Source organism: Tamandua tetradactyla, chromosome 5 (assembly GCF_023851605.1).
Source record: "Tamandua tetradactyla isolate mTamTet1 chromosome 5, mTamTet1.pri, whole genome shotgun sequence".
NCBI classification, from domain to species: domain Eukaryota; kingdom Metazoa; phylum Chordata; class Mammalia; order Pilosa; family Myrmecophagidae; genus Tamandua; species Tamandua tetradactyla.
This window is the reverse complement of record NC_135331.1, coordinates 185,873,463-185,901,003: the sequence shown is the minus strand read 5'-3', so window position 1 is coordinate 185,901,003 and position 27,541 is coordinate 185,873,463. Positions and strand designations below refer to the sequence as shown.

The 27,541-nt window shown below is 38.2% G+C and overlaps 1 protein-coding gene and 1 pseudogene across 2 annotated transcripts in view; one reads left to right on the top strand and one right to left on the bottom strand.

Annotated features, from left to right (window-relative positions):
• Window positions 1-2,539, top strand: part of LOC143682518 (large ribosomal subunit protein uL16m pseudogene) — a 32,706-nt pseudogene extending 30,167 nt beyond the window's left edge.
• NKAIN2 (sodium/potassium transporting ATPase interacting 2) overlaps window positions 1-27,541 on the bottom strand; it is a 1,040,630-nt gene that overhangs the window by 88,275 nt on the left and 924,814 nt on the right. The window lies entirely within an intron of this gene.

The following is a 27,541-nucleotide window of genomic DNA, read 5'->3' as shown; positions in this document are numbered from 1 at the left end:
ATATCTTTACACTTAAAGTCTATTTTACCTGTTAGTAATATAGCTACTCCTGCTTTCTTTTGATTACAACTTACATGCAACATCTTTTTCCATGTTTTCATTTTCAATCTATTTGTATTCTAGGGTCTAAGAAGCATCTCTTATAAACAGCATATAGATGCAACTTATTTTTTTTAATCCATTCTGCCAATCTATATGCTTTAATTGGTGAGTTTAGTCCATTAATGTTCAAAGTTATTACTGTAAAAGCAGTTCTTGAATCTACGATCTTATCCTTTAGCTTTTATTTGCCAGACCTACATATTCTTTTCCCTTTTTCTCTTTTTATTCTTTAAGTTACTCTTCAATTTCTGGTACTCTTCAATTCTGTGCCCTTCTCTAGACCTCCTTCTTCTGTCTTTTTTTTTTTTCAGCCAACAAAACTCCCTTTAGTATTTCTTGTAGGGTAGGTCTCTTGCTGACTAGTTCTCTCAGTCTTTGTTTGTCTTTGAAGATTTTAATCTCTCTCTCAACCTTAAAGGACAACTTGGCTGGATAAAGAATTATTGGCTGGAAGGCCTTCTCATTCAGCATCTTAAATACGTCATACCACTGCCTTCTCCCTCCATGGTGCCTGTTGAGTATTCTGAACTCAGTCTTATGTGGTTTCCCTTGTATGTAGCAGATCACTGTTCTCATGCAGCTTTCAGGACTTTCTTCCTTTCTTCAACTTTTGACAGTTTGGTTGACATATTTCTTGGAGTAGGCCTATTGGATTTCTTCCATTTGGGGGCTGTTGGGCACTGTTTATTTGAATATTTATGCTTTTTATAAGGGTTGGGAGGTTTTCTTCAATGATATCTTCAATGAACATTTCTTGCCCTTTACTCTTCTCTTTTTCTTCTGTGTCACCAAAGATTCTTATATTTGCATGCCTTTTGCTGTCCATCATTCCCTGAGATCCAGGTGTATTTTTTCCATCCTTCTTGTAATTTATTCTTTTGTGCACACAAGTTCAAATGTTCTGCTTCCTAGTTTGTTTATTCTTTGCTCTGCCTCTTCAAATTTGCTGTTGTGTTTCGAGCACATTTTTAATTTGGTTTACATTATCTTTAATCTCTGTGAGATCTGCTATCTTTCTATTTGATCTTTCAAATTCTTTTTCATACTCTTCTAGTGTCTTCTTGATATTCTTTATTTTATAAATATCTTATGTCCATATTCTGTTTGTTCCATATTCTGTGTCCCCTTTGGTATTTTGATTTGGTTATTTAGCTGGACTATTTCTGCATGGATCTTCATGCATTTGGTGATTTTCTGTTGCATCTGGGGCATTTGATTATCTTAATAGGATTATTTTGCAAGTTGGCTTCTTTCACTTGGCTAAAGTATTGTACTTATTTGGGTTTGCACTTAAAGTCCCCTGTGCACTTGGTTTATCAGTAATTCCCCACCAAACCAAGGCCTGGATCTCATGTAGGTGGTACAGTTCTACCTGGGTGTTTATAAAAAGCTATGCAGAAAAGATGCATGGGTGGTTCAGCAGCAGAATGCCCACCTGCCACGAGAGGAACCTGGGTTCAATTTCCAGCTCATGCACCAAAAAATGAAAAGAAGAAAAAAATAATACCTGAGGGTCTGTTAAAAACTAAGGAGAGTAGAAGTTGGGCAATGGTGGCACAGTGGCAGAGTTCTCACCTACCATGCCAGAGACCCAGCTTTGATTCCTGGTGTCTGCCCATGCAAAAACCAAACCAAACCAAACCAAACAAAGCTAAGGAGAGTGGAGAACTTAGGGTGCTGGATGTGTATGACCATGTGTTGTACCTGCCTCATGCCAGTGAACTGCTCCTGTGGGTGCCTCTGTCAGGTTCCTGATCAGCCCCACCAGCCAGTGCTGGGCTAAAGACCTTACTCTCAGTGCCATCTTTTGAAGATGTTTCCATTTCTGAAAAGCCCAAGCTTAGATTTGTTCAAAGAGTACCACTTGTGCCAAAAGTGAAAAGAGAACCTACAAACTTGAGTGACATATGGGGACTTTCCACTAAAGCCACTGGGTTCACAGAAGGCAAGTTTGCAATCTTGTCACTCAGCGGTGGTTACCTCCATTGGGACTATTTTGAAAAGATGTTCCTGACAATCAGCTGCTCTATGGACCCCATGAACATGTTTGCCATATGGCAAATACCCATCAAGCGCATCACTTGCAAAGGTATGGGGTAGCACATGGGGTGGGGGCAAAGGTGCCATTGATCACTACATGACACCCGTGAAGATTGGATGCCTCATAGTGGAGATGGGTGGATGGTTTGAGTTTGAAGAGGTCCAAGGTTTCCTCAACCAGGTTGCACACAAGTTGCCTTTCCCAGTGAAGGCTGTGAGCCACAAGACTCTAGGGAAAATGCAGAAAGATCAAGAGGGAAGAGAACATAACAACCAAAATGCCTGGGCGTTTGAATGCATAGCCACTGCCAACTTTATAGGGATTTGGATAGTACTGAGCCCATACGACGTGACCCAGAAGCGGCAGTACTGGAGCAAGTTTTACCAGCCTGAATGAGTGTAGTGAGAGTGAGGAACAGATGTATATAAGCTATTGAGATAGAGAAGGAATCTGTATTTTATCAGTTTAACTTTAAAGGGTCTGGGAAGTCCTTATGTTATAACTAAGGAGTAGCATATGAGGTGATTTTTGAAAAAAAAAAGGTGCATTATCTGTAGATTATTTTTTAAAGTATGTTATCTGAATATTAAATAAAGTTTGAGCATTAACTCAGGAAATAACTTCTTGTTGGTCACTCTTAGTGCCTTAAATAGTTCAGACAGACCTGACTGACTGCTAGGAGCTCTGATTCTGCTGGGTATGAGTGTCTTCACTCATTCATTCAGATTTAATGCCTGTACTGTTTTTTATATGTACAACTTCAGGAACTTGTTTATGAGATTTTATTGGTCACAATCACAAACTCAGTAATGTTTTTGGAGTAGTAAAGAAGAAATGACAGTATATAGCTTAATTGATTGAACAGGTATTTATTAATATCCAGCTACCCACCTTCTCACAATCTGGGAGTGAGGGATGTCAGGCAACATTCTTTGCCTTTTAACAAAGGAACCAATAAAAACAAGAACTGAAATTATGAAAAAAAAAAAAAAACAACTAACTAGGAAAAGGTTCACAGTTGGTTCAGTGGTAGAAACCTCACCTATCACACAGGGGAGCATGGACCAGAAAAAAAAAGATGGCGGCATGTGACTCAGCCATCTTCCTTGTCCCCAGCTCTCAGTCCGTGCATGTCAGAGGTCCCTAGGCCTCCATGGGTAAAGGGGAGTGGGACCCCACAAGCCTCCCTCGCTGGCTGGCTGTCAGATTAGTTCTGCACGACATGACCCCCTCCTCCCGGAGAAGGAACCCCTGGTCCCTGCAAAAACCAGGCACCCACAGCGCCCCACCTACTGGGTGGGGAGTGGGCGCTGCACAGGGGAAGCAAGCCTGCTTCCCTCTGGACTCCCCAGCAGTGGGGCTGGGAGGGAAGATCTCCCCCAAGTCTGCTGTGGCGCTGGCCGAGTGCAGGAGCATGCTGCTCCCCTGGGACCCATGCACCCCTGTACCCTGCCTACCCCCCGGTGGGCTCACAGCTGAGGACACACACCCCTTGCTCTTAGTCCTAGTCTCTCCTTCACTGACCTTATTCTTCTTGTTCCATAGAGGTGAAGTCAACTTACTCTACCATTTTCAGGAATTAATTTTTGAATGAATAATGATGTCAATGTCCTGATAATGTCCTTATAATATTATATTATAAAATTTCCAGAGTACTTTCTGAAGCAATGGACCTCCCTGCTTTTCCAGTTTGGCCATCTTCCGTAAAGCAGAGTCCCAGGGCACACATAGGCCCAGGCTGGGATGGTCTCCTAGGTGAGGATGTAACAGGACAGGGGCAAAGGTACTCTCGGGATCTGCAGTGTAAAGTACTAGAAAAAGGCATTTAAAGGGGTTGTGTCCTGAGGAGAAGGTATAGTTTGCAAGAAGAGCCTTATTAAGGTAATCTACATATGTTACAAAATCAGACCGAGGGGCACATACGATGCCGCTGTAGCTTGGGGCATGAAAAGTGAGCACTGGATCAGAGCAGCATCCAGCCTTGACATTGACCCAGTTGGCATCTGGGCATTTTACTTTTTTGTTGCTGGCCTGCTGAACAGCACAGTAAAAGTCACTGAATCTTCCTGGGCCTCTATTCTTTATTGATAAAGTTAAACTGATACCATTTGTCTATCGTCTGACTCAACTTGCTTGTTATAAAGGATTTGTATTTAGGATCTGTATTCGATGGAAAGTCAAAATGCTTACATGCTAAAACCTGTGAATAAGGACAATAAAATCCCATAAATAGAATAGGCTGTGATGGATTAGTAAAATCAGTTATAAAGCAGTTTGCCTTCATGAATTGCAGAATGAGGAGAAAACACAGAATCAAAATCGCAATAAATAATAACAATAGCTACCTATGGCTGCTTTTGCCCAGAGGTTCAGTGGAAGTTCAGTTCCTCATTTTATATTCTGTCCTGACTTAGTGTTTCTAGTCAAAGATAAGCACATGCTGCATTTCCATTTGAAGGGCCTTGCAGCCTGTGATTCACACTGCTATTATTTTCAGCATTCATCTCTAATACCTATAAATCCTGAGTTGTAGCTTCTATAAATCAAGGAACAATTTCTACTAGAGCTCCACATTCTTTCAAGTGATCATTTTGATCTCAGGACTTTATCCTACCTGCCCATTTTGTCTGGAATTTTCTTTCCCTGGCTAGTGACCTGGCTCATTTCATCACTTCAGGTTTTGCCCAAATGCTATCCCATCAGCAATGCCTTCTATGCCCTTCCAGAAATAAACAGTTCCTCCCACTCTTGTCTTCCTTTGTTTCTGTACCATGCTCTCTTTTCCTTCACACTACCTGACATACAAATATAAATAAACAAATAAACAAAAAAATATACTGTCTCCTCATTGGAATAGAGTTCCGTGAGGGCAAGGCGTTTGTCTTTTTTGTTCATTGATTCACTGATACATTGCTGGGACCTCAAACAGTGCTTGTCACATAGTAGGCACTCAGTACCTATTTACTAAAATACACACACCATAAATTTTCTGGGCGTAGATAATATTGACTATGAATTAGTACATTCTTACTCTTGGCTTCTTATCATTACTCTTCCTCCCCTAGTTATTAAAATATTTAAACTACACATTTCAGTCATTACAGTTAGATGATAGAATGGAAAGATGAGAGGCAACCAACCTCTGGTTATTTGGCGTGTGAAGGAAGGCTAGAGGAAAAGACTGATATCTGTGTGCAAATAGAAGCACCAGCCATTATCTAAGTGCCTCTCCAGGTCCTTTTCACCCAAGAGAAACAGAGTTGGAAGGACAGACCCTAGACAACTGAGCATGCATGCCTTCCCCATGCTTTCCTCTCCGCCTAGAACAGGCTATTTTACTATCCAACTTCCCTGTCATTGTGAGGGAGCTACTCAGCCCTCATGAGGCCTCTGTAAAATATGAATGGACTGACCATTCATTCATAAAATGGAAGGCAGAACTATCTAGTATAAAAAAAATCACAAGGTTTAGGAAGTTGGTAAGGACACAATGCACGAAGCAGACACTTTTTTGATTGAGATAACAAAAATTTTAAAAACAACTGAAAAGTGGGGGAAAAAAGGCAGCATGAGTACACAGCCTCTCTTTTTGGAGCATGAACTATTTTGTGTTTCTTCAGGTTTCTGCTGGCCAAGGTGACAGGTTGCAGTATTCTCCCTTTGATTCCAGTTGTGACCTAGTTGAAAATATTGTAATACTTAACCCATTTTCAAGATGTACATGGTGACCCTTCTCTACTTTTCATGCTCTCAGTCCTAACAACTAAGACACACATCCTCCAACATTTCTAGAACTTCCAGGGACATGCTATGATAACCTCATTCTGGGTAGTTCTTGTCCTACCAGGAAGTCGCTCATGACACAGTGTGGAAGGGCCTCACGTTATAAGCTAATCGTTTCAGAAACAGGTATGCTCAATAAGGCACCATTATAAGTCATTTCCTGGTCAAATGTGAAGTATGATGCACACACATACTCACATAGGGACCAAATCAGAGTGCCGAAACTTCCTGTGATTAAAGTTTGCCTGTGCTGACCTTGGCTGCCGCTTTTTCAGCAAATCAAAACCTGGAAAGACGATGCTAATGCTTCATAAGCTTTTCAATACTAAATTGCGTTGGTAGTCATGTCTATCTGTCAGAATAAAAATTTGAGACTTAACTTAGAGCGATAGAGGGTATAGAGTTAATAAGGAATGCTTTGAATTAAAACTCGTTGGGAATACTTTGGGGAAAATGATTCATTAATAATAATGAACATATGCAATATATTACATATTGCGATTCATTTTCACATGCAATATATTAATATATCTTTTAGCTCTTATAAAACTGTTATAAATGTTGAGCTCTATTTTATGATGAAGAAAATGAAATTGGAAGATTCCCCAGATGACTCTCAGACCAGAATCCCAACCTCGGTCTTCTGACTCGCCCCTTTCTTCACCCACTGCCGTGCATCCTAGGAATGGGGCTTTCTGCCCAGACGTACAGCCTAGGGAAAAGAGCTCACATGAACGCTAAAACACTCATTGCTCATAATTAAGAAGAGTATAAAAGATCGCTAAATGGTACAATAGTCTTTTCAACTGTTTTTACGCTTAGACACACAAAAATCTTGCAAATACAAGCAAATTTCATGATTTTGCTTTGTGCAATAAACACAAGGGATGTGCTTTTTAAAAAACTATACCTGTTTGAACTAAACTTGGACATTTAAAAACCATTTAATTTTAAACTTATTTCAATTTCTATTAATACATTTTATTATCTAAGGGGAAGAACTGTGCTCATGATGATCTCGGTTCAGTGAATCAAATTGTCTATGTAACAAAACATTTTAAAGTGCTGGCATTTTGTCAAATATAGGAAAACTATAAAAATGTGTTGAATGGCTGTTTAATATAGCCAGTATTATCATGCAACATTTTTAATATTCAAGTTTTGACACTGATTGATGTGATGCCAATATTGAATAGAACAGGAACGGAGATAAGTATGGAATCAGAATTCCTCTTTTGGAGTATCTAGACTCGGGGTTGGGCCACATTGGTTTAACATTCATTAGCTTTCATAGACCACTTGAATCTTCATCACATTTTATTTTAATGTTCCTATTTTCTCTTGAAGTATTTACAACCTTTACTCTTGAAGTATTTACAACCTCATTTATTTCCATTACCTAGCACTTCCTCTATGTTGGTGCATATTATTACTTACTAATGTCATCATAATACCATTGGGATTTGATCTGTGCAATGGATTCTTTAACTCAATCAAATATATATTGAGTTATATATATATATATAATATCATTATATATAACATATAACTGAGTTAAATATATCAAATATTATATATATAAAATATATATCTAGTTAGATATATATAGCAAACTGTATGAAGTACTATGTTCCAAGAGTTTATTTTTAATGATGACAAGAGGATCATAATCATTTTTTAGCTAAGTTAGGTTAGAAGATACTATCTGACGGAGAAACTGCCATTTGCTGATGGGTGTGGATCACTGTCACTGAGAATACATCATGCTGTTAGACTCAAACAATTGGCTTGCCGCTGTTATAAGTGTGGGTTATAGGTGAAAAATAAGAATTTTTTTCTCAGGAGGGCTATTCTTAACTGCTCTTCCTTATACATTTTCACGCAGTTATAACAATTTTGGAATGTTTGAGATAGCTGTGAAAGTGTTGGTATTCAGTTTCGGATGATTCTTAACAGGTTTAATGATGTGTTTGGCTAAAGTCCACCAAAGCTAGAAGACAGCAACTTAAGTAACTCAGAAGTTAGAAACCTATGGTATAGAATCTTTTGATCATTCAATGTTTCTTTTTTTTTGCAGAAAATAAGTCTATTTAGGGTGAAATAAAATGAAATACTTATGTGTGTGTTTGTACATGTATGTAGAAATTATATATCGGTGCAAAAAATTAAGCTTCTGAAAGGATCAATGGAATATAAATACTATAGCAATATGTGGAGTACCATTCACTTTGCTTTCTGTATGAATTAATGCTCCCTGGAGATGTGGTCTTGGTGATTCGTTATCCACCATTCTATTTTTTTTTTTAAAGATAATTCAACAAACTGTTCTTTAAGAGAGGAAATTGTATTTTTTTTTACCACTTCAATCTTATACTTCCATTTTATTTCTCCCCACAGAATTTTATCCTAACAGAATTTATACTTGAAGCTTTTTTATCGATCACCCCATCATAAAAAAATAGGTATAAAAATGAATTAAAGTAAAAAGGCTTTTTAATTTTTTATCAGTGGAAGGCTCTAACATGCTATAATCACCTTCTGGATTGTTGCTTTTTTTTTTTTTTTAACTATACTGATTTTTTAAAAAAAATTATTTATTTTTTTATTTATGATACATAACCACATCCAAACACAAACATTCTCATCATATGATCATTCCGTTCTTGTTACATAATCAATAACTCACACTGTCATCACATAGTTGTATATTCTCATTCAATGTTTTATAATTCTACTTTCCTCAGAAGAATTTGATGTATTTTAATGCTTCACTCTTCTTGTTTACAAAGAACATTTATGCCTGATGGAGGAAACTACTAAACAGCTTCGCTGTCAATGGGAAAAATCATGTTAATTCTGGACTCGGGTCTCCAGTCATGCAACTGTCATGTCCCCCCTTACCTTGCCATGGGCTTCCTGTTTTTTGGGAATCCACAAGGTCCTCCCTACTCAATTTCACCTCATCTGATCTCCTCCATCAGCTGACCTCTGCATTTTCCTCTAACTATCTCTGGCATGCAATCACATCCTGCCTTACTTAGTGCTTCATGCCTAGATTAAACTTGTGAAGATCAAGAGCCCTTTTTCTGTTTCTCATGTATACATATAATCCCTTGGCATAATTCTTAGTTATTGCTCAATAACTACTTGTTGAGTAAATGAAATTTTAGTGAATGCTGCTTCTTATGCTTAAGATAGTGCAGTTATAATGGGAAGAATAGAAATATCTCATACTTCCAAACAGAGTGAGTGATAATTTGGATAAGGAAACTGCCAACACAGTATCAAAGAGGGACAGAATTCCTAAAAGGTGGGCATTTGGCAAAAGGAAAGAGAACTGTGGGAGGCAAAATTGGTGGTTCTTAATTCAGCCTGTCAGTATCTTTTTTGTGTGATTTTGAGCAATTTTATCTGCTCTGTATCACTGTTATGTTGTAAAATAAGGAGGTTGGGTTAATGTTATTATAAAAGGGTCACAAATGGCCTCTGTGTATTCGTCCCTGTGTTGTTTAATTCTTCATGGCAGGCTAGGACTGTTAGCCCAAAGCCTGCTGGAGCCTAACTCAATACTTATACATCCAATTGTTTTTAAAACAACCCAAATAAATATTTTAAAAATCCATTTCGAGTTTGCCTACTTTGCATTGCCCGGGAGACTGCACAGTGATTACTAGCCTTGGAGAAGACAAAACCTGGGGCTGTACAAGACGACAAACCGCTTCTGCCCTGTGGCGTTCTTGGACCCAGAGACCCCTGACTACGCTCCTGGGAGATGACATCTTGACATGGAGACCCCTTCTGTTCTAGTTTGCTAGCTGCCAGAATGCAACACACCAGAGAAAGGTTGGCTTTTAGTAAAAGGGGATTTATTTCATTAGTTATTCAGAAGAAGGGCAACTAACTTTCAACTGAGGCTCTTTCTTACATGGGAAGGCACAGGGTGATCTCTGCTGGCCTTCTCTCCAGGCCTCTGGGTTCCAACAACTTTCCCTGGGGTGATTTCTTTCTGCAGCTCCAAAGGCCTGGGCTGAGCTACTAGTGCTGAGATGAGGTGTGCTGAGCTGCTTGGGCTGTGCTATGTTGAGCTCTCTCATTTAAGCACCAGCCAATTGAATCAAACATCATTCATTATAGCAGTCACACTTCCTAGCTGACTGCAGATGTAATTAGCAACAGATGAGGTTCATGTACCGTTGGCTCATATCCACAGCAACAGAACTAGGTGCCTTCACTTGGCAAAGTTGACAACTGAATCTAACTACCACACCATCTATGACTCCCCTCTTCCCTTGCAGTTTCCTTGCTCTCTTCCCCTGTGGGGTGGAGAACATTGGCTGCTGTTTCTGAAAGACCCCTTCCGGTCTCATGCAACTTTGTCCAAGTACCACACATATAAAACTTGTCGTGTGCTACCGCCACGTTCTCATAATGCATTTTCCTTTGTCAACTTGAAATATTTGAACTCACCACAGCTAAGTCTCTTTACAATTTGTCTATGAGTCTGTGAGGATTTTAATAAAAATATTATATTCAGTATTTATCTATGCTAAAGGCTATGGCAGAGACTTTCACAGGTATTATGCCAAGGCCAACAAAATCAGAAAAAATGTAATATGGCAGAGTCCAAAAGCACATTGAATTATTCAGGCAACCTCTGTTCTGGTTCTCAAGCAGCCTCGGTGGACGTGTTCCGGAAACAGTTAAAGGAGTAATGCCCAGATGGCAGGTCGGTAGGGGGCTATGTGGTAGGAGAGGCAGAAAGCATCCTTCAGTCTGAACCACAGGCTGTACTGAGCTTGGAAGCTGTGTTATTCCTGCCAAAAGCCATAAGAGCACTCAAACCCTTCCACCCACCATGGGGCAGCTGGTTTCCCAGGTGCGGGACCTGTGCAGTCACACAGGGTCTCATGCTTGGAAGGGTCTGGGGTTTGGCTTCATGTGCTGCTGTTCTTGTCTCGAAGTTCTTAATATTTTTTGAACAGGTGCTCTGCATTTGCATGGTTCACTGGGCTCTACCAATTACGTAGCTGGTGCCCCTTGGAAGTGAAAGGGAGACTGACTAGAGATCAGAGAGCATATACGGAGAGAGGCCAGCCCGAGAAGGCTAAAGCAGGTGCCGACATTGCATGGAGGACACTCTGCATAGTTGAGTACTTGCAGTGTCTGCGCAGCTAGCTAAATTACTAGAATATAGCTAGGGAAGACCTGTACCTCATGGTTCCAACTCTCAGACATTACAGAAGGAATATCAGAAAATGCTTGGCAGTTAAAATTCAAGTTTTAACAAAGTAATTATTTTAATGCAGAATGATCTTGTATATAGGCTCAAGGGACACAGAAGAATAAGTGGGAAAGAAAGAACTAGTATGGTGAATAAAGAAGAGGATTTGAAAAGATTAATATAAATAATCACTTTATTTGTCTAATGAGTAACTCATGTAACTCAACTACATTGCCTAATTGTCAACTTTACTTTGTGTTATTTATATATATTGGTTCACAGCCTAAGATAACTCAGTAGGCTGCCCATCTATCTGCCTGCCTGTCTGTCCATTATCATCTTCTGTGTAACTATATCTTTTATCATCTCTCATTTCACAGAGTGGATTCAGTTTTCAGTCATTCTAGTTGTGTGCCCTGTGATTTTAGGCAAGTCATCTGACTCCTCAAGGCTTAGTTTCTTCATTTGCAGCATGAGGAAATTAAATGAAGTCTGTCAGTTTCTTAGCATATGTAAAGTTTTGTATTTTCTCTCAGGAAGGGAAGAAACTAATAATCTGGGATCTTTCAATATGTGGATATCATTAAAAATAAGACTTTTACTAAAGGAGGGAGAGAAAGATGTGATCTTCACATCAACCTCCCTCCTTTCTGCCTAGTGATGAGTCTGAACTTGACTTCTGGACTCAAGTCCCTCTCAGATACTGGACAGCCCTCTGCTTTAACTTACAGAGGCCAATGGCTGCCAATAGGTTGTCTGGTGTAGATCACATTTCTGCCTCAGCTTTGCCGTCCTATGGTCTTTCTTTAATGTAATGCCCTATAAAACCTCCACATTTACTTGTTTAGTTTGTTGTGGCAGTGTATGTATTATGCTTTGTACATACTTTCTGTACGGTGCATTTGCACTTCTATAATCTTTTTGTTCACTTTAAATAAACTCTCTGGAGTTCTAATCTGAACTATGCCCTCTAAAAATATGCTCTTATTGTGCTTTAGGAGGTTTCCTTGACCAATTAAAAAGAATATCATGTTTCATTTTAACTTTGTTTGACATTTTGAACCATTTTGCTTTTGAATGGGATCTTTTTCTCTGACGTACAACTAAATGTGTATTTTCTCTGTAAGAGTGGAGCAAATAGAATAGGAATCTTATGAGCCTGCTGCCCTATAAATTGCAATACTGCTGAACAATGCAGCTTCTGATCTGAGTATGTAGAATTTCATTGGCATGTATTTCAGAGTGGTATGTGGTGACTGCACTGATGATATAAGGGAGAGAAGTATGTCTGTTCCTGTGTCCTTGAAAAAGTAATAACAAAATCTCTCTCTTCCTCTCTACACGTGTGCACACATACACACATACATATGCAAACATATAAACACATATGTATACACATAAAGATATATCAAATACACATGTACCCATATATGCATATTTTGTATGAATAGGAAAATTATGAGCTTTTCTATAAACAGTAACATAATTGAGGGCAGAAGGCATGCCATATTTCTATTACTTAACATGTTACTGGATACATAATAAGAAAAAATAAACATTTAGTGAATGAATAAGTGAATGACTAGCTACCTGAACTTATTTTTAAAAAATTACTTCAGCTTGTCATTTTGAACTAGTTGTGATTCCCATGATATCATTTAATTTTTTTATTACTATCACCCTTCCACTATCCCACTAACATCCTCACTGAGGATGTGCTAGTTTGAAACTGTTATGTACCCCTGAAAAGCAATGTTCTTTTATCCTGATTCAATACTGTTGGATGGGAGCTCTTGATTAGGTTGTTTCCATGGAGATGTGGCCCATTCACTTGTGAACGTGCCCTTTTGATTAGGTTGTTTCCTTGGAGATATGCCATTCCCAATTGTGGGTGTGACTTTTCTTTAGATGGAGATGTGACTCTGTCCATTCAAGGTGGGTCTTAATTAGTTTAGTGGAGTCTTTAAGAGAGCTCATATAGAGAGAACAGTTCAGAGCTGACACAGACACTAACGTTTGGCATTTGAGACAGAAAAAAAGTTTGGGTACTAAGCAAGAACTCACAGAAATAGCAGAACTTGAAGAGAAGACATCTCCGGCCCTGGATGATACTAAGATAAGAGATGAAACCCTGGAGTTTTGCCCTGGTGCAGCTTAAAGTGGTCCCATAGATGCTTAGAGTGGAAACACTGGAATTTGAAGCTGGAAGCAAAGGAACTGGGAATAAGGACCAGCAGATGCCAGACAGGCACCTTCCCAGGTGACAGACATTGGCCTTTCTTTGGAGTCAAGGTATCTTTCTCTGGATACCTTAGTTTGGATGTTTTTTGTTTTTTTTTTTCATGGGCAGGCACCAGGAATCAAACCCGGGTCCTCTGGCATGGCAGGCGAGCAGTCTTGCCTGCTGAGCCACTGTGGCCTGCCCAGTTTGGATGTTTTTAAGGTTTTAGAACTGTAAGTTCATAACTTAATAAATCCTCTTTATAAAAATCAGTCTTTCCTGGTATATTGCATTCCAACAGCATTAGTAAACCGAAACAGGACATAGGCAATGGAAATAAGTAATTGTGCTTTTCTACATTATGATTGCCAAGAGAATGTCTTAGAAAATAAAGCTACATATATTTTGAGAAAAGGATTTGCAGAGGTTGGTGAAACTCCATGGAGGAGGCTAACTTTATCTGAGAAAGCAGGATACTTGGAGTGAACTTGGAAAACCATGAGAAAGTAAATAGTACCCAAAACCTGCTATGGAAAGCTTTTACACTTGATCATAAACAAAAGGCCAAAAAGTGATATGGAGAGCTTTTAAAATCAGGCTACATATTTTAAATTCTATCTCTGGGCAATGGAAAGACACTAAGGATTTTTGAACAGGGGCAGTAAAGCTGCAGTGCACTTGCATGAATGAAGGATAGGCTGCAGTAGGCGAGAGGACCTTTTTGCAATAATTAATACACTAGCTTCAAATCTACTCTAAAAAGGAAGAATTGATAGAATTTGATGAATGGATAAAGGTAATAGGGAGCCAGGAAATATGAAGATTTCAGAAGTGCCACCAAGGATTCTAACTGAAAGAATAAATCTAGGGGAGGAGATGTTTTCACTGAAGGTTTGGTTTTAGTAATGCTGAGCCTGAAGAAATAGCAGAGGGTCATTATGGAAATATTTACCTGATAATTAGAGACAATAATGAAGCTGAGTGGGTTTAAGGCTAGGGCTACAGATGTGGGAGACATCGGAGTTTACACGAGAGTTGAAACTGTCAGAATGAAAGAGTTCCTTGGAAACCAACTGGCTTTTGGAGAGGGTGGAATGAGAAGGTACCGCTGATTTGTAGCACTTGCTGATTTCCCACCATGGCCAATTTTAGGCTAGCGATGTGATGCTAACTGACTTGCAAAGTTCATGAAGATTTAATAATTGACTCCTATGAGCCAGTATGAGCTGGTTCCAGCCCATATGAGCTGCTGGGGTATGTCCATATCTAGAGCACATGTTGGGGAAGTGGTCTCTTTGAATGGGACAAAGAAGAGGCTAGATGGGTTTTAGGAAACACCCAGGATGTGAATTATCATGAAGGTAATCAAAAGAAATATTTTTAAGAGGAGGGAGGCTTAGGTTTTCCACCATTTATGCCTAAATTACCTCTAATATTAACAGTAGAACCATGTTCTCCTAGAAAACCAGTCCACTTTGTCTCCCCAACATACCATTACTTAAATACACACACATGCATAAACACACACAAGTTTGATGTGAGTTTTAACAAAAGAAAAGGACAAGGGCAGGCATTATTTTTAAATCAATTAACAATTCTAGAGTGATTAGTATGTGCTAAAAGGCTTCATAGAAATTATTTCACTTACTCTTTACAGTAACCCTGTTATTGAGAGATTATTAACCTAATTTGATAGCTGAGAATATTGTGACACAGAGAGTTAATATAATATGCCCAGGTCTACCTGTTGCTAACTGGTAACAAATCTCAGCGTGTTCAATTTAGACTCAAATCCTATAGGGGGGTGAGAGAGATAAGTTCCTGAGAACATTTGGTCATCTGAAAATGCCACTTTCTTCCCAATTAATATTGTTCTGTGATAAGGAAAGCCCCATGTCACAGATCTTAACCATTTTTCAAGAAAAGCCAGAAATCCAGATTATAATGGGAATTCGCATTTTTAAAGAAATGCTGGCTCAAATGCATATTGTTTAAAAATAGTGCTGACCAAAAACGCATGATTATGACCCAGCTCCTGAAGTATTGTGGTCACACCATTCAGCCTTTTGAGACCTGAAGAGAAGGCAGTGGGAACGAGGACGTATGAAATTCACAGAGATTATTAATGCACCATGTGAAGTAAATTCAAAAGTGTGAGAGGGAACTTCAATGCAAAATGGATTAAACACAGACTATGTGTAAAGTATATTATTATTTTTTTCTAGGCGTGGTGGCAATGACCTTAGATCCCTTATCTGCCTTCTTGGACAGATTCAGTTCTGGTCAGGAAACATCTTTGCATCTGCACATTTGTCTCTGTGCCTTGAACTAGGTGCTTTTTCTTTTTTGCCTGCTTGTATTTTTCGTGACACTCCATCCGCCATCCTCATTTTCCTCCACTACCTACTCCCAGAGTGCCAGGTAAGGTCTTTCAGAAGTTCTATCCTGTAAGGACTCTTGGTTTGGGGGATAAGCCCTATTTATCCTGGTTCATAGGAGGTCTGAGTTCTGCCTCAGGAAATGGCAGAAAACACTGATGAGGTAGTTTGGGGTCAGATTACAGAGGTGGGTGGTGCTAAGGTATTTAGGCAGTGAGAAGCCATTCAAGGATTTTTACCTGAAGGAGGAACCCAGGAAGAGGTGACTCCAGATCACTTTGTAGGATACAATGAACTGTAGACGTGGGTGAAGTCTAGAGGCTTAGCTAGCAATTCAGGTGGAGACAACAAAATCCCAGAAAAGATAATGGAAAATAGGGGGTATCAGTCGGGGATCTTTGGTGAAATAAAACCAAAAGGATATTACATACATACATACATATACACATACATATATATTTATTTATTTAAGGGTTTGGTTCTTGAAATTGTGGGGGCTGGCAAGTCTAAAATTTGTGGGGTAGGCCTGTAGGCTGAACATTCTTAAGAATTTGAAATGCCAGGGGGAGTCCAGCAGGTGGAAACTCAGAGAAGAATTGATGTTGTAATCTTGAGACAGAATTTCTTCTTTGAACACTTGGCTCTTTGTTCTCAAGGCCTCCAACTAATCAGATGAGGCCCACCCACATTATGGAGGATAATTGCCTTTAGTTAAAGTCATCTGTTTATAGATGCTAATCACATCCACAAGTAATTTCATGGCTACTAGGCTAGTGTTTGACCAAACAACTGGACATCATAGCCTAGCCAATGATAGGGAACAAACATGGGGTTCTCTGCCTGATATGCATAACAGCCAATCCATGACACTGGGGTTTCAAGAAAAGTCTGTTGTTACATGCAAAGCAGGAGATCAGATGGCTGATGGGCCCAAAAATCTGTCTCCCCAAGTCTAAGGAATTCAGGGTCTTTATAGATTCCAACAAAGGGAGATGAAGTTGTAACCATTACAATATCAAGTATAAACAGGGCTGAGACTGGGTTAGAATAATTGTTATAATAGTAAGTATCCACAGTGCTGAGATTAGGTTAGAATTACATCATAAAACAGGATGGAGAATAGGCTAGAATAACCATTACAAAAGTATATACAAGCTGGGACTAGGTTAGAATTATCACTACAATAGTATCTATAAACAAGGTTGAGTTGATAGTTGAATTTCGGTAATTTCAGGTATTAACTTTCAGCAATTCTACAATACAGAAGGAAAAAAATCTATATAATGATTCAGGAATCTTAGTCATTTGTTAATTCTTAATTTCTCAGTTGCATCAAGTTGACACATAAAGTAAAGTTACATCACATAGGTTTACGATCCAAGAGACATAAGTGAAATTGACCTACTTGATTGGGTATGGGAAGTGAAAAAGGAGGAAGAATTAAAGATGTCAGTAGGGTTTCAAGATTATGACTAGACTACTAAGAAGAGAGAGGATAGCAAGTTCAGTTTTTCTATGCTCAATTTCAGATACTGAGGGGCAACAGGTAAAGGCTTTCAATGGGCAGTTAGATATAGAGGCCCAGAGTTCTCAAGAAGTAGATCTGGACTGGAGGTATTTTAGATAGACAATAAGGTTTCCCGGATGCATTGAATGACAGCTAATGGTTGCTCGTCAAGAGGATGTTTTGGGGTCAGAGTGCCCTGAACTTAAATTTTGATTCTTGTTTTTCTTATTGTGTGGCCTTGGGCAAGTTTTTAAAATTCTCTAATGTTCTCCCCGGTAGAATCACAGAATCATAGAATCAGGATAATAACAGTGCCTGCATCAGAGTTGCTATGGTGATAAAATGAGACAATGATGTGTAAAGCACTCAGCAAAGTATGTGGCACTCAGTAAGCCCTCAACAGCTCTACCTGTCATTCAATGCATCTCACAGTTGCCACTTCAAAAGTGTTGCTGAAGGAAAGAATGGATGAGACTGACAAAGGTATAACTTAGAAAGAAGTAAGTGGGCTGAGGGACGAACCCTGAAAAATGACAAATATTTATCAAATAATAGAAGAAAGAGAACTTGGGGAGTAATTGTATCAGGTATGGTCCTGAGAAACCCAACCAACAGGCCGTATCTATATCTTTCTCCTCCCCTTTATATATACTTGTATCATATATAAACAGAATTACTTTAAGGAATAAGCTTGTGTGATTGTTTGGGCTGGCAAGTCCAAGATCCGTAGGGCGGGTCAGCAGGCTAGAAATTCTGGTAAGTCTGGTGCCCTTTTGAGTCCAAAATCTGTGGCAGAAGCCAGCAAGCTGGAGATTCCTAGGGGGAATTTTAGTCTTGGGGCAAATTTCTTCTTCTTTGAACTCTTATTTCTTTGCTCTTTAAATCTCTGACTAACTGTGTGAAGTCTAAAATTATGAGAATAATCTCCTTTATTTTTAGTCAACTGATTGTGGATGCTAACTGTGTCTTCAAAATATGTCCACAGCAGCTAGGCCAATGTTTGACCAAACAACTTGGCACTATAAATTTAAATTTCAAATAAATTTATGACAAAAAGGGAAAGAATAGAAGCAGTTAGGTAAACTGGACTTCAGCAATACTGCTTTATTCTACAAATCTGTTAGACTGGGTATGCCTTTTGTGATTTTTGGTAAGAAATCACATTATTGTTATTATTGTTAACATTAATATTATTCATATATTGTTAATAATTATAATAATATTAATAAATTATTAGTAGTAGTTCTTGTAGTTGTAGGTCTTAAGCACAACAACAAATATTCCAAGACAGCAATCTGGTACCCAGTGGTAATGCCACTCACCATTCTTGATCCATTTGAAAGTTACTTTTTTTTTAGTATTGGAGAGAGTTACTGACGAAAGGAAATAAATAAAAGTAAGGGTATACTTATATTCTGACAAAAGGTAATAACATAATTACTTAATTATTATTATTGTTACTCTTTGAGCAGAGCATTAATGACAGAAATTGTGGATACAACTTAAGTGACCAACAATTAAAAATAAAAAAAAAAAAGATTTGCATGTAGGTTTTGTGAGAACATAGATTTTCAAATCAGTTGGATAAATACCTAGTAGTGCGATTGCTGGATTATATTGTAAGACTGTGTACAGCTTTGTAAGAAACTGCCAAAGTGGTCTTGCCATTTTGCATTTTCATCAGCAATGAATGAGCATTCTTGTTGTTCTACGTTCATGTCAGCATTTGGTATTGTCAGTTTTGTGAATTTTAGCCATTTAGCCATTTATTACATACATAGGTATGTAATAATATTTGAACTTTTAAAATAAGTGGAATAATAAAGAAACAGAATACACATTTTTAAGGCTTTAAAAATCCTTCCATTTCAGTTAATCAGATGTTAGGTTATTTACCAAGTTAAAGTCATTATCAAACATTTGGGTTTTTTTGTATTTTGCATGGCTGGGTCACATTTCATTATTTTTCCATGTGAGTGTCCCATTATTGCTGCACCATTTGTTGACTTTTTGCTTGTTTGTTTGGTTTTTGGGAAGTGCTTGGACTGGGAATCGAGCCGAGGTCTCCTGCATGGCAGGTGATAATCCTACCACTGAACTACCCTTGTACCTCCAAAACATTTCCTTTATAGCAATATAAATTATATTCAAAGGTTGATTAAACATGCCTATAGTGTAGGGGAACAGTACTAGAAATAATCCAAAATGGAGTGTAGAAATTCATCAAGATTAAAAAAAAAAGAAGCCAGCTGATAAACTCTTTGAAGTAGAGATAAATGGGAATGTAAAGCCATATTTTAACATGGACTTTTCTGCCACTGATCCCAGAAGTCTAAGAACTAATGATACTTTTACTCCTTGGTGAAAGTTTATTCCTAAATGCAATTTTTCTGCAGGATTACAGGAACAATAATCAAATATAATTAGTTATCTTGTACCTACTATGTAGAGAGAAGATGTGAGTAGATAAATATGTTAAGAAAACCTTTCATGACTGAGTAAAAAATGTCACCTTGAAATCCTTCACCAGTGTTCCTTGGAGGGCAAATTTACAATATAACCTGAGATTGGATTTAGACATCTGTTCTAGTCTGCTAGATGTGAAATGCGATATACCAGAAATGGAATGGCTTTTAAAAAGGGGAATTTATTAAGTTGTAAGTTCTAAGGCTGTGAAAATATCCAAATTAAGGCACCAACAGGAGGTTACCTTCACTCCAGAAAGGCTGATGAAGTCTGGGGGTTTCTTTCTCAGTTGGAAGGGCACATGGCGATGTCTGCTAGTTTTCTCTTTCAGCTCCTTGTTTTATGAAACTCCCCAGGAGCATTTTCCTTCTTCATCTCCGAAGGTCTCTGGCTGCGTGGGCTCTGTTGGCTCTGGTTGTTCTGGTGGCTTTAAAGCTTTTTCCAAAATGATTCTTTTCTTAAAGGACTCCAGTAAGTAACCCCACCTTGAATGGATGGACACATACCTCCATGGAAACCATCTAATCAAAAGTTACCACCCACAATTAGGTGGGCCATACTTCCATGGAAATAATAAAAAAAGATACCACCCACAGTGATATTGAATGAGGGTTAAAGGACATGGCTTTTTCTGGGGTACACAACAGATTCAAACCAGCACAGTATCTAAATGCAAAAAAATGAAATCATGCAAGCACTAGAAAATATTAACCTTTGTGTAAGGAAAGGCATTCTATGTGTCAAAAATCCAGAAGTAATAGTAGTAGTAATAATAATAATAATAAAGATTGTGAGACTGGTTCCTGTAGAGAAAGGTGGGAGGGCCTTGGCTCTGAGTTTGTATGAGGGTGGAATGACTGACAGGTGATTAGCAGGAAGGAAGACCTGGAGAAGGGGTGGAAATTACTAGAATGCTACCACCAACTCTTTCTATGCTTGTCCGGGAGTTGGGTTAGGCTATGGGAAATAGTGTGAGTTGTGTAAACAGAAAGCCTGAGTTCATACCATGGATCGATCCCTTTTTTTAACCTTTCATTTAAAAATTTACTCTGAATAATCAGAAGTCTTAAAAACTTTGAATAAAATGCTAACATCTGTAATTTCAGATATTTTGGAAAATGCACAGATACATAAGAATAAACAAAAATATTTTGATCTGATCGAGCAGAGAGAACCATTAGTAATATTAGTAGTTTGCTGAACACTTTTCCATGTTTTCCTATAAACATACATAGAAATAAACAGCATTATGATTTTTTATAAAACAGATCCATTATTTAATTTTTAATCAAATTTTTATTTTGAGATCATTGTAGATCTACATGCAATTGCAAGAAATAGCTGGTGGACCCTGTGCCCAGTTTCCCCCAATGGTAACACCTTGTAAAACTAGTTCAGTATCACAACCAGGATACTGACATTGATACAGTCCACAGATCTGATTCAGATTCCCCCAGTTTACTTGTACTCATATATACCATTATTTTTTTAACTGGGTAACTACAGAAAAATGGAAAGTTCTGAAACTATTTCCTCAACTATAAAATAGGGAGTAATGATAGAAACTTTGTGAGGCTCTTGTAAGGATTGGATGAGCTAATTGCGCAGCGTGCTTCAGGGCTAGCCGTACAGTGACTGTTCAAACCCACCCTGTTTCCTTGCCCTCAGCCTAACCCAGTCCTCGGTTTTTATTCTTCTCCCAAGCTTAGCCCCTCCCCTAACATCCTGTTTTTTTTTTTCATTTCAACAAACTGTGTCCTATTCCTCACCTCTTTTTAAAAAGCCATATCCCCACTCCTTACTCTTCTCCTCGGCAATTTAATACACTCTCATCTCGAACCCCTAGAGATGAGTTAGGATTGAGGGACCTATTCCCACTTAGAAAGTAAACAGAAGGCTGGAGGGAGGTAGGTCTGTGTCTTGCTGACTCTGTAGCAGAGAAAGATGTATTTCTGTCATCCCTATTCTGAAGTTTTTTAGAATTTTCATGAGAAATGCTTTAATAAATGGAAGTTTTGGTCACATCATACTATACTATTAAAATGATAATTCATCTGCGTATGTGCTAAACAGACTTTTAAAGTCTTGCCTAAGATTCATTTATTATTTTTATTCCAACAATAAATATTAATTTAGTACTTACTGTGTGTTCAGGGCCTCTGAACACTGCCATGTATACACATCTCCCTGTGATTTAGACATTGTCTCTTGTTGCTAGACACAGAGGAAAATCTGAGTAATTCAAGATAGCTTAGGCAAACCGATGATTAGCTATAGGTATGATAAAGTGATAAAAGAAATGCCCTCCTGAAGCTTCTATCTTTGCTTTAATTGGAACAGTGTTCTGGGATTTAAGCAACTGATTAAAGTTTCAGAACACAACGCATCATACTCTTTGGAAAACTCTTGTTTTAAAGGGAATGTAATGGTCATGTTTGGCTAATAAAGGAGAAACTCAGCAAATGACATGCAGGGGAAGATAGGAAAACCTAAAAGTCCTCTCTTTAAAAGGGGATTAGAAATTGGGACCATGTAGCCCAAACACAGGCAGAATCCTTAAGAATAATTGGGGTCTCAAGACCAAAGCCAGTGTTTCAGTGCTCACACTGTGATCTAAGGGAGGGCTGGGGGCGGTGGTGGGTATGAGAGCACACACAGTAAAACCAAACAGTTATTCAATGTCACGGCTTGTGTGGAGAAAAACACAAGTGGGTCCAAGTCAAAAGCCATAGAGAGAGGTAAGGCAGAAGAGAGAATTTCCAAGGAGACCGTAAAAAAAATTGTAGCAGAACTGGTGAGAGAAGTACCCCCAAATCATCACAGTTTTATCAGTAACCCCCCAATCACAACAGAAGAAACGTGACACCAGATTAACTTGGGGTAGATTATCCAAATGGACCAAAGGGGAATATTTAAACCTGTACAAAACTAACCACATAATACCAAACTGTGCTTAATTCACACGTGCATTTAACAATCAGAGTTTGCCTTTGACCATGCAACAAATTGTGCTAAACAATGAGGGGACATGATTATAAATAACGTATAATGCCATCTTCATACTTATACTATTGATGACCAACTCCCAGTCTTTGTAACGAGGTGGAAGATGTATCTAAGTTAAACACATCCCATCCTTTATTCTTGGGGGTTAGAAATATCTATATTTGTAACTGTATCTATGTTACAGTTTATATGTATGTATGTAGATGTATAATTTGTATTATTTTTATACTATAGTAAAAAGTAGTTGAGTATACTGGACTGCGGTGAAGTAGAACAAAGGAAGAAGCAATAAGGAAAGGCAGAGATGCACAGATTAATCTTCAGTAGGAGAAATTGCTTTGGTTTTATCCTTGGGTGGAGACAGTGAATGGTGAATTTGAAATATCTTCTAGTCAAAATCTATTAACTTTTAATAGCTCTTCTTCAATACCTTTGAGAGCAAACTTCTCTGCACTGAATTGGTAAGTGCAAATATTAAGCCATGACGGACAAGTTGGGGTGTCATCACATGTTGTGCTTTGGTGTAGCTCAGTGGTTGCTTTTGGTCAGGAAATTATTCAGCAGTTACTAAAAGCCACTGAGGGGCTGAGCATTTTAAACCTCCTAGAATGGCAGACTGTTTAGCTGGAATGATATAAACCGGAACAAAAGGCAGCCACTCTTACTGGCTGCCTTGGCATTGGCTCATTGGATTCCATGGTTCAGTGACTCATTTCTGAACAGTGTGAAACTTTATCACAAAGACTTTTATTCTCTTTAAACCTGCAGATGAAAAGTAATTTAGTTCATATGCTGCAGTGATGCAAATCAAAACCCATAACATTTTTATTAATTGCTGAAAGATGCAGGATTTTGGAAGCACAAAAGTGCCAGCACATATCTGCAGAAACACAATAAATCTGAAGCCAAGGATTGGAAAGATGCCCAGTGTTTTGGAAGTAAAGAGTCTATCTATTCGTGATATTATAAATGTAATTTTGCTGATGCAAAATCAGTACAAGTAGTTTAAATTTTTTAAAAGTTCTTGGGCATAAACTAAAACTTCTTAATCTAAATCTTGATGTGAAACACCTTTTAACTTATTCCTCACTTACAGTGAAAACTGATGTCATACCTGTCCAGCTGTTGCTCCTACCTGCTGTCATTTTGGACACAATTTCATTTTGGTCCCTGAGGTCGTCTCTAAAAATAAACGATCACCTTTCTCAGTAGCTGAGGTCTAAGGTAGCTTCTACTCTGTAGAAAATAAAAAGTGCCTTCAACAGCAGTCAGTGAAGGACTTAAATAAGTAAAAAAGAACTGAAATGTCAACCTTGATTTTTACTGCACAAAAGGGAAATGGATAAAAATCAAAACCTTTGCTAGTGCAGCAGTAAGTCAGAGAGCCACCATATACATGCTATTTATGCACACACACATACACACACCAAATGCAAATAATGGAAGACCTTATACTTTTTCATTCATTCATTGATGAGAATGGTAATATTCAACACCAAAATATCAACTGTCACAGTGTAACTTAACAATTAAATTAAATCTGCAAAATTACACATCTAGAGATGATAAGAAGTTAGTCGTTTCTACATAACCTCAATATATCAAGTTGTATTTTTTCCCAGATATTTATTGACATGTATTATATCCTATGCAGTATCTATGCGATTGACTGTGGGTTTTCTCTCTTACTTTTAGTACTTTCACACCACATACATGCAATGTGATTGACTGTTCGTGTGCAAAAGCCCTCACAAGAATCATCTGAGGAACTTGTTAAAATATGGCTCAGGACCCATCCCCAGGGAAGCAGATTCAGGAATGTGGATGTGTCTAATATGTTTATGGAGCGATTCTAATGCATGTCACCTGCAAATCACACTTTGAAATTCTGTCTAAAATAGCAGGTCTAAAAATGGGCAGCAGCTGCCATCGGTAGCCTTGACTTTAAGGCACTGTAGTGTGAGCACGCCATGGCCCGCTGTCTCATGGAAACGCTGGCTGTGGAGGGAAAGGGATGCTAAGAAGCATTTGAAGAGAAACAAACAGTATTTGAAGGAGAACAAAAGAGAAAAAGGTTTCATTTTAGCATGAAAGAGATTTGAAAAAGTCTGTAAACTGAAGGATAAGGGGCACTGGAGAGAGAAATGTTGATAATGCAAGACTTGTAAATATGAGGCAGGTGCAATGCATTTATAATTCCCAAGTAAAACCTGGTACCTTGTTGGCTCTCAACAACCTTAATCCTTGAATGCACACTTTGTGTCAGAAAGTGAATTAGGTGAAATATCAGAGGGAGTCTAACTCCGTGTTTTCGAGACATGATTTGATAAATGGAAGTTGGTAGGTATCCCAGTTAAAGTCTTTCCCACCTATCTGACTAGAACCAGGCAAGTATTGAATAATCTATTTCAGAAATGGAAGGTATGGAGGGAACTCCATGGTGATCTTACACTGCATACTCCTATTCATAAAATGAGTTAGTTGATTCATTTTATGATTAACTCATTTAATATTGATTCTTTGATTAAAATGGCTACTAGTATTCCAAAACATAATCTTGGCATTCCCTCTTTACTGCTGAGGTTAAGGAATAAAAATTTCAATATTGGACCCTAGATTTAATTATGTTCCATTCAGAGGTAAGACATGTCCTCATATAAAAGCCTGTAGATGTTGTCATCCTCTTCTCCAGATGGAACACCCAGGCTCCTGGGATATGTCTAGGCTGCAGGGAGGCGACGGCATCTAGTGCTGGGGTGCTTCTGTGTCCCCACTGTGCAGAAGACAATGTGTGGGTGCACTCAGCATGGCCAGCACCTTGGCCCCTATGGGAGCATCTAAAAAGGGCTTTATGTCTACACACAGCAGTGACAAGTGCCACGGGAACACTGCGAGGTAGATGCTATTCTAAACGCAGCATGTATTTCCACTAAGAATTTCAAAACATGCTTGACAAAGTGCTAAGGACTAGTTGAAGGGTAGCACTTCTGATATTCAAGATTCCACATACTCCTGTTCTTGCATGTATTTAAATCATTTAAGCCACCCATGAATCTTTTCCTCATTATAATTTACTCCATCTAATATGCCATAACTTAAAATTAATTGATCTCCCCAGACACCCCCTCTTCCCCACACCTGATGAGAAAGATACCAACTTCAGTTGTTGGTTGAAGTGGGATGTCCCCAATGAGTCCAGTGAATCATACGGAGGACTAGAATTTCCAGTTATGTTGCTCTTTGCAAAAAAGTCTAAGCTCTCCTCCCATCTATGACTACAGAAGAAGCTGACATATGGTCCTTGTGCTGCTTAATTGCACATTTCCTTTCCACTCCAGTTAACATATTTCATTTATTTGTCATTTCTAATATTTTTGCTAGAATTATGCCATTTTCTTCCTTTCAATTTGACTGATAGCATGAATTTTGATTGCTAGGGAAAAAAAAATGCTTCGGTCCTCTAAAGAAAGAATGAGGATCTAATCAACAAAAAATCCTGAAAGAACTTGACATTCTCTTTAGGGGATGATTGGCTGCCAGTAAATGGGAGCATGTGTGGGAAACTTCCTTAAGTCTCAGCTATTTGATTAACTTATAAAGGCTAAGATTAACTGACAAATTCAATTATATATTCAAATTATATTTCTAAATTGGCTTAATTTTTTAAAGTGATAAATGAACCATAGGGGAAAAATTCCATTACAATGTGAACCAGTAGAAATAAGCCTCACCAACACCATTAATTCCCTGCTTGTGCTCACACACTTCTCTATTTCTCTTGATTAGCAGGATAGTTTTAATGAACACAGATAGCTGCTTTATAGGTCAACCGTGATGTTTACTTTCTGGAAAGGGAAAAGTGTATAGACTACAAAACAGACAAAAAAGTGAACTCGGGAAAGTGATACAGAAAACTATTTGTCTACAGATGGTCTCTAAAGGCACAGAATTTGCTAATGACTGGCTGGTAGGAGCAATTTAGGAAGAAGCCATTGCTGATTGCAAAAGACATTTCTGAGTTGGATTCTTATAAGTCACATAGTGATAAGTAATATGTTGCTAAACATTTACCCCTTCTGGAGACTTAATGTACCATAGTCAGAAAAAAGGAAAAATACTTCCCATACAATCTCCTATTAAAGTTTGAGCCATTGTCAGTTCTTGAACATAGTCAATCTCAGTTTTATGGAGTGGATTGGGACCAAGGCTGTTGCCTAAAAATTCGATTTTATACAAAATGGAAATCAATAATTTATCCTAAATACATTATTGCAAAAAGTAGTCTATTTGGTGATGATAAAGCATACTGCCTATTCTCCTTTTTTCCTTCTATATTGATAAATTAGTGTACACCAAAAAGTCAAAATTATATTTAAAAGCATAAGCATCATTTAAATCTTTACTAATCAGTCACTTTCGTATGCCAAAATGCCATATTAAATTGAATTTTTATTCTATAAATAAATCTTATGGATTGCAGCCTATTTTATTACTGACATTTTACCTGCAGTGTTTAGATTATTAAAAATGACTTTGAGAATGAGTACTTACCAGCCAGGCAGCCATCTCATAAGATAGTTGTGAAGACAAACACAGGATAGGAAGCTTGGAAGCATTTTGAGTTCCTTGTATTAGCATCACCTTTGAGCACTTATTTTTTGCCAGAATATTTGGCAGATTAGGAGACTGAGGCTGAGAGAAGTTAAACATAAGTGCAAAGTCACATAGTGTGGTGAAGATGGGTTTTGAGGGCTAGTCTGTGTGGTTGCTAAATGTGTGAATTTCCTCATAGTACTTGCAAAAAACTTGGACACAA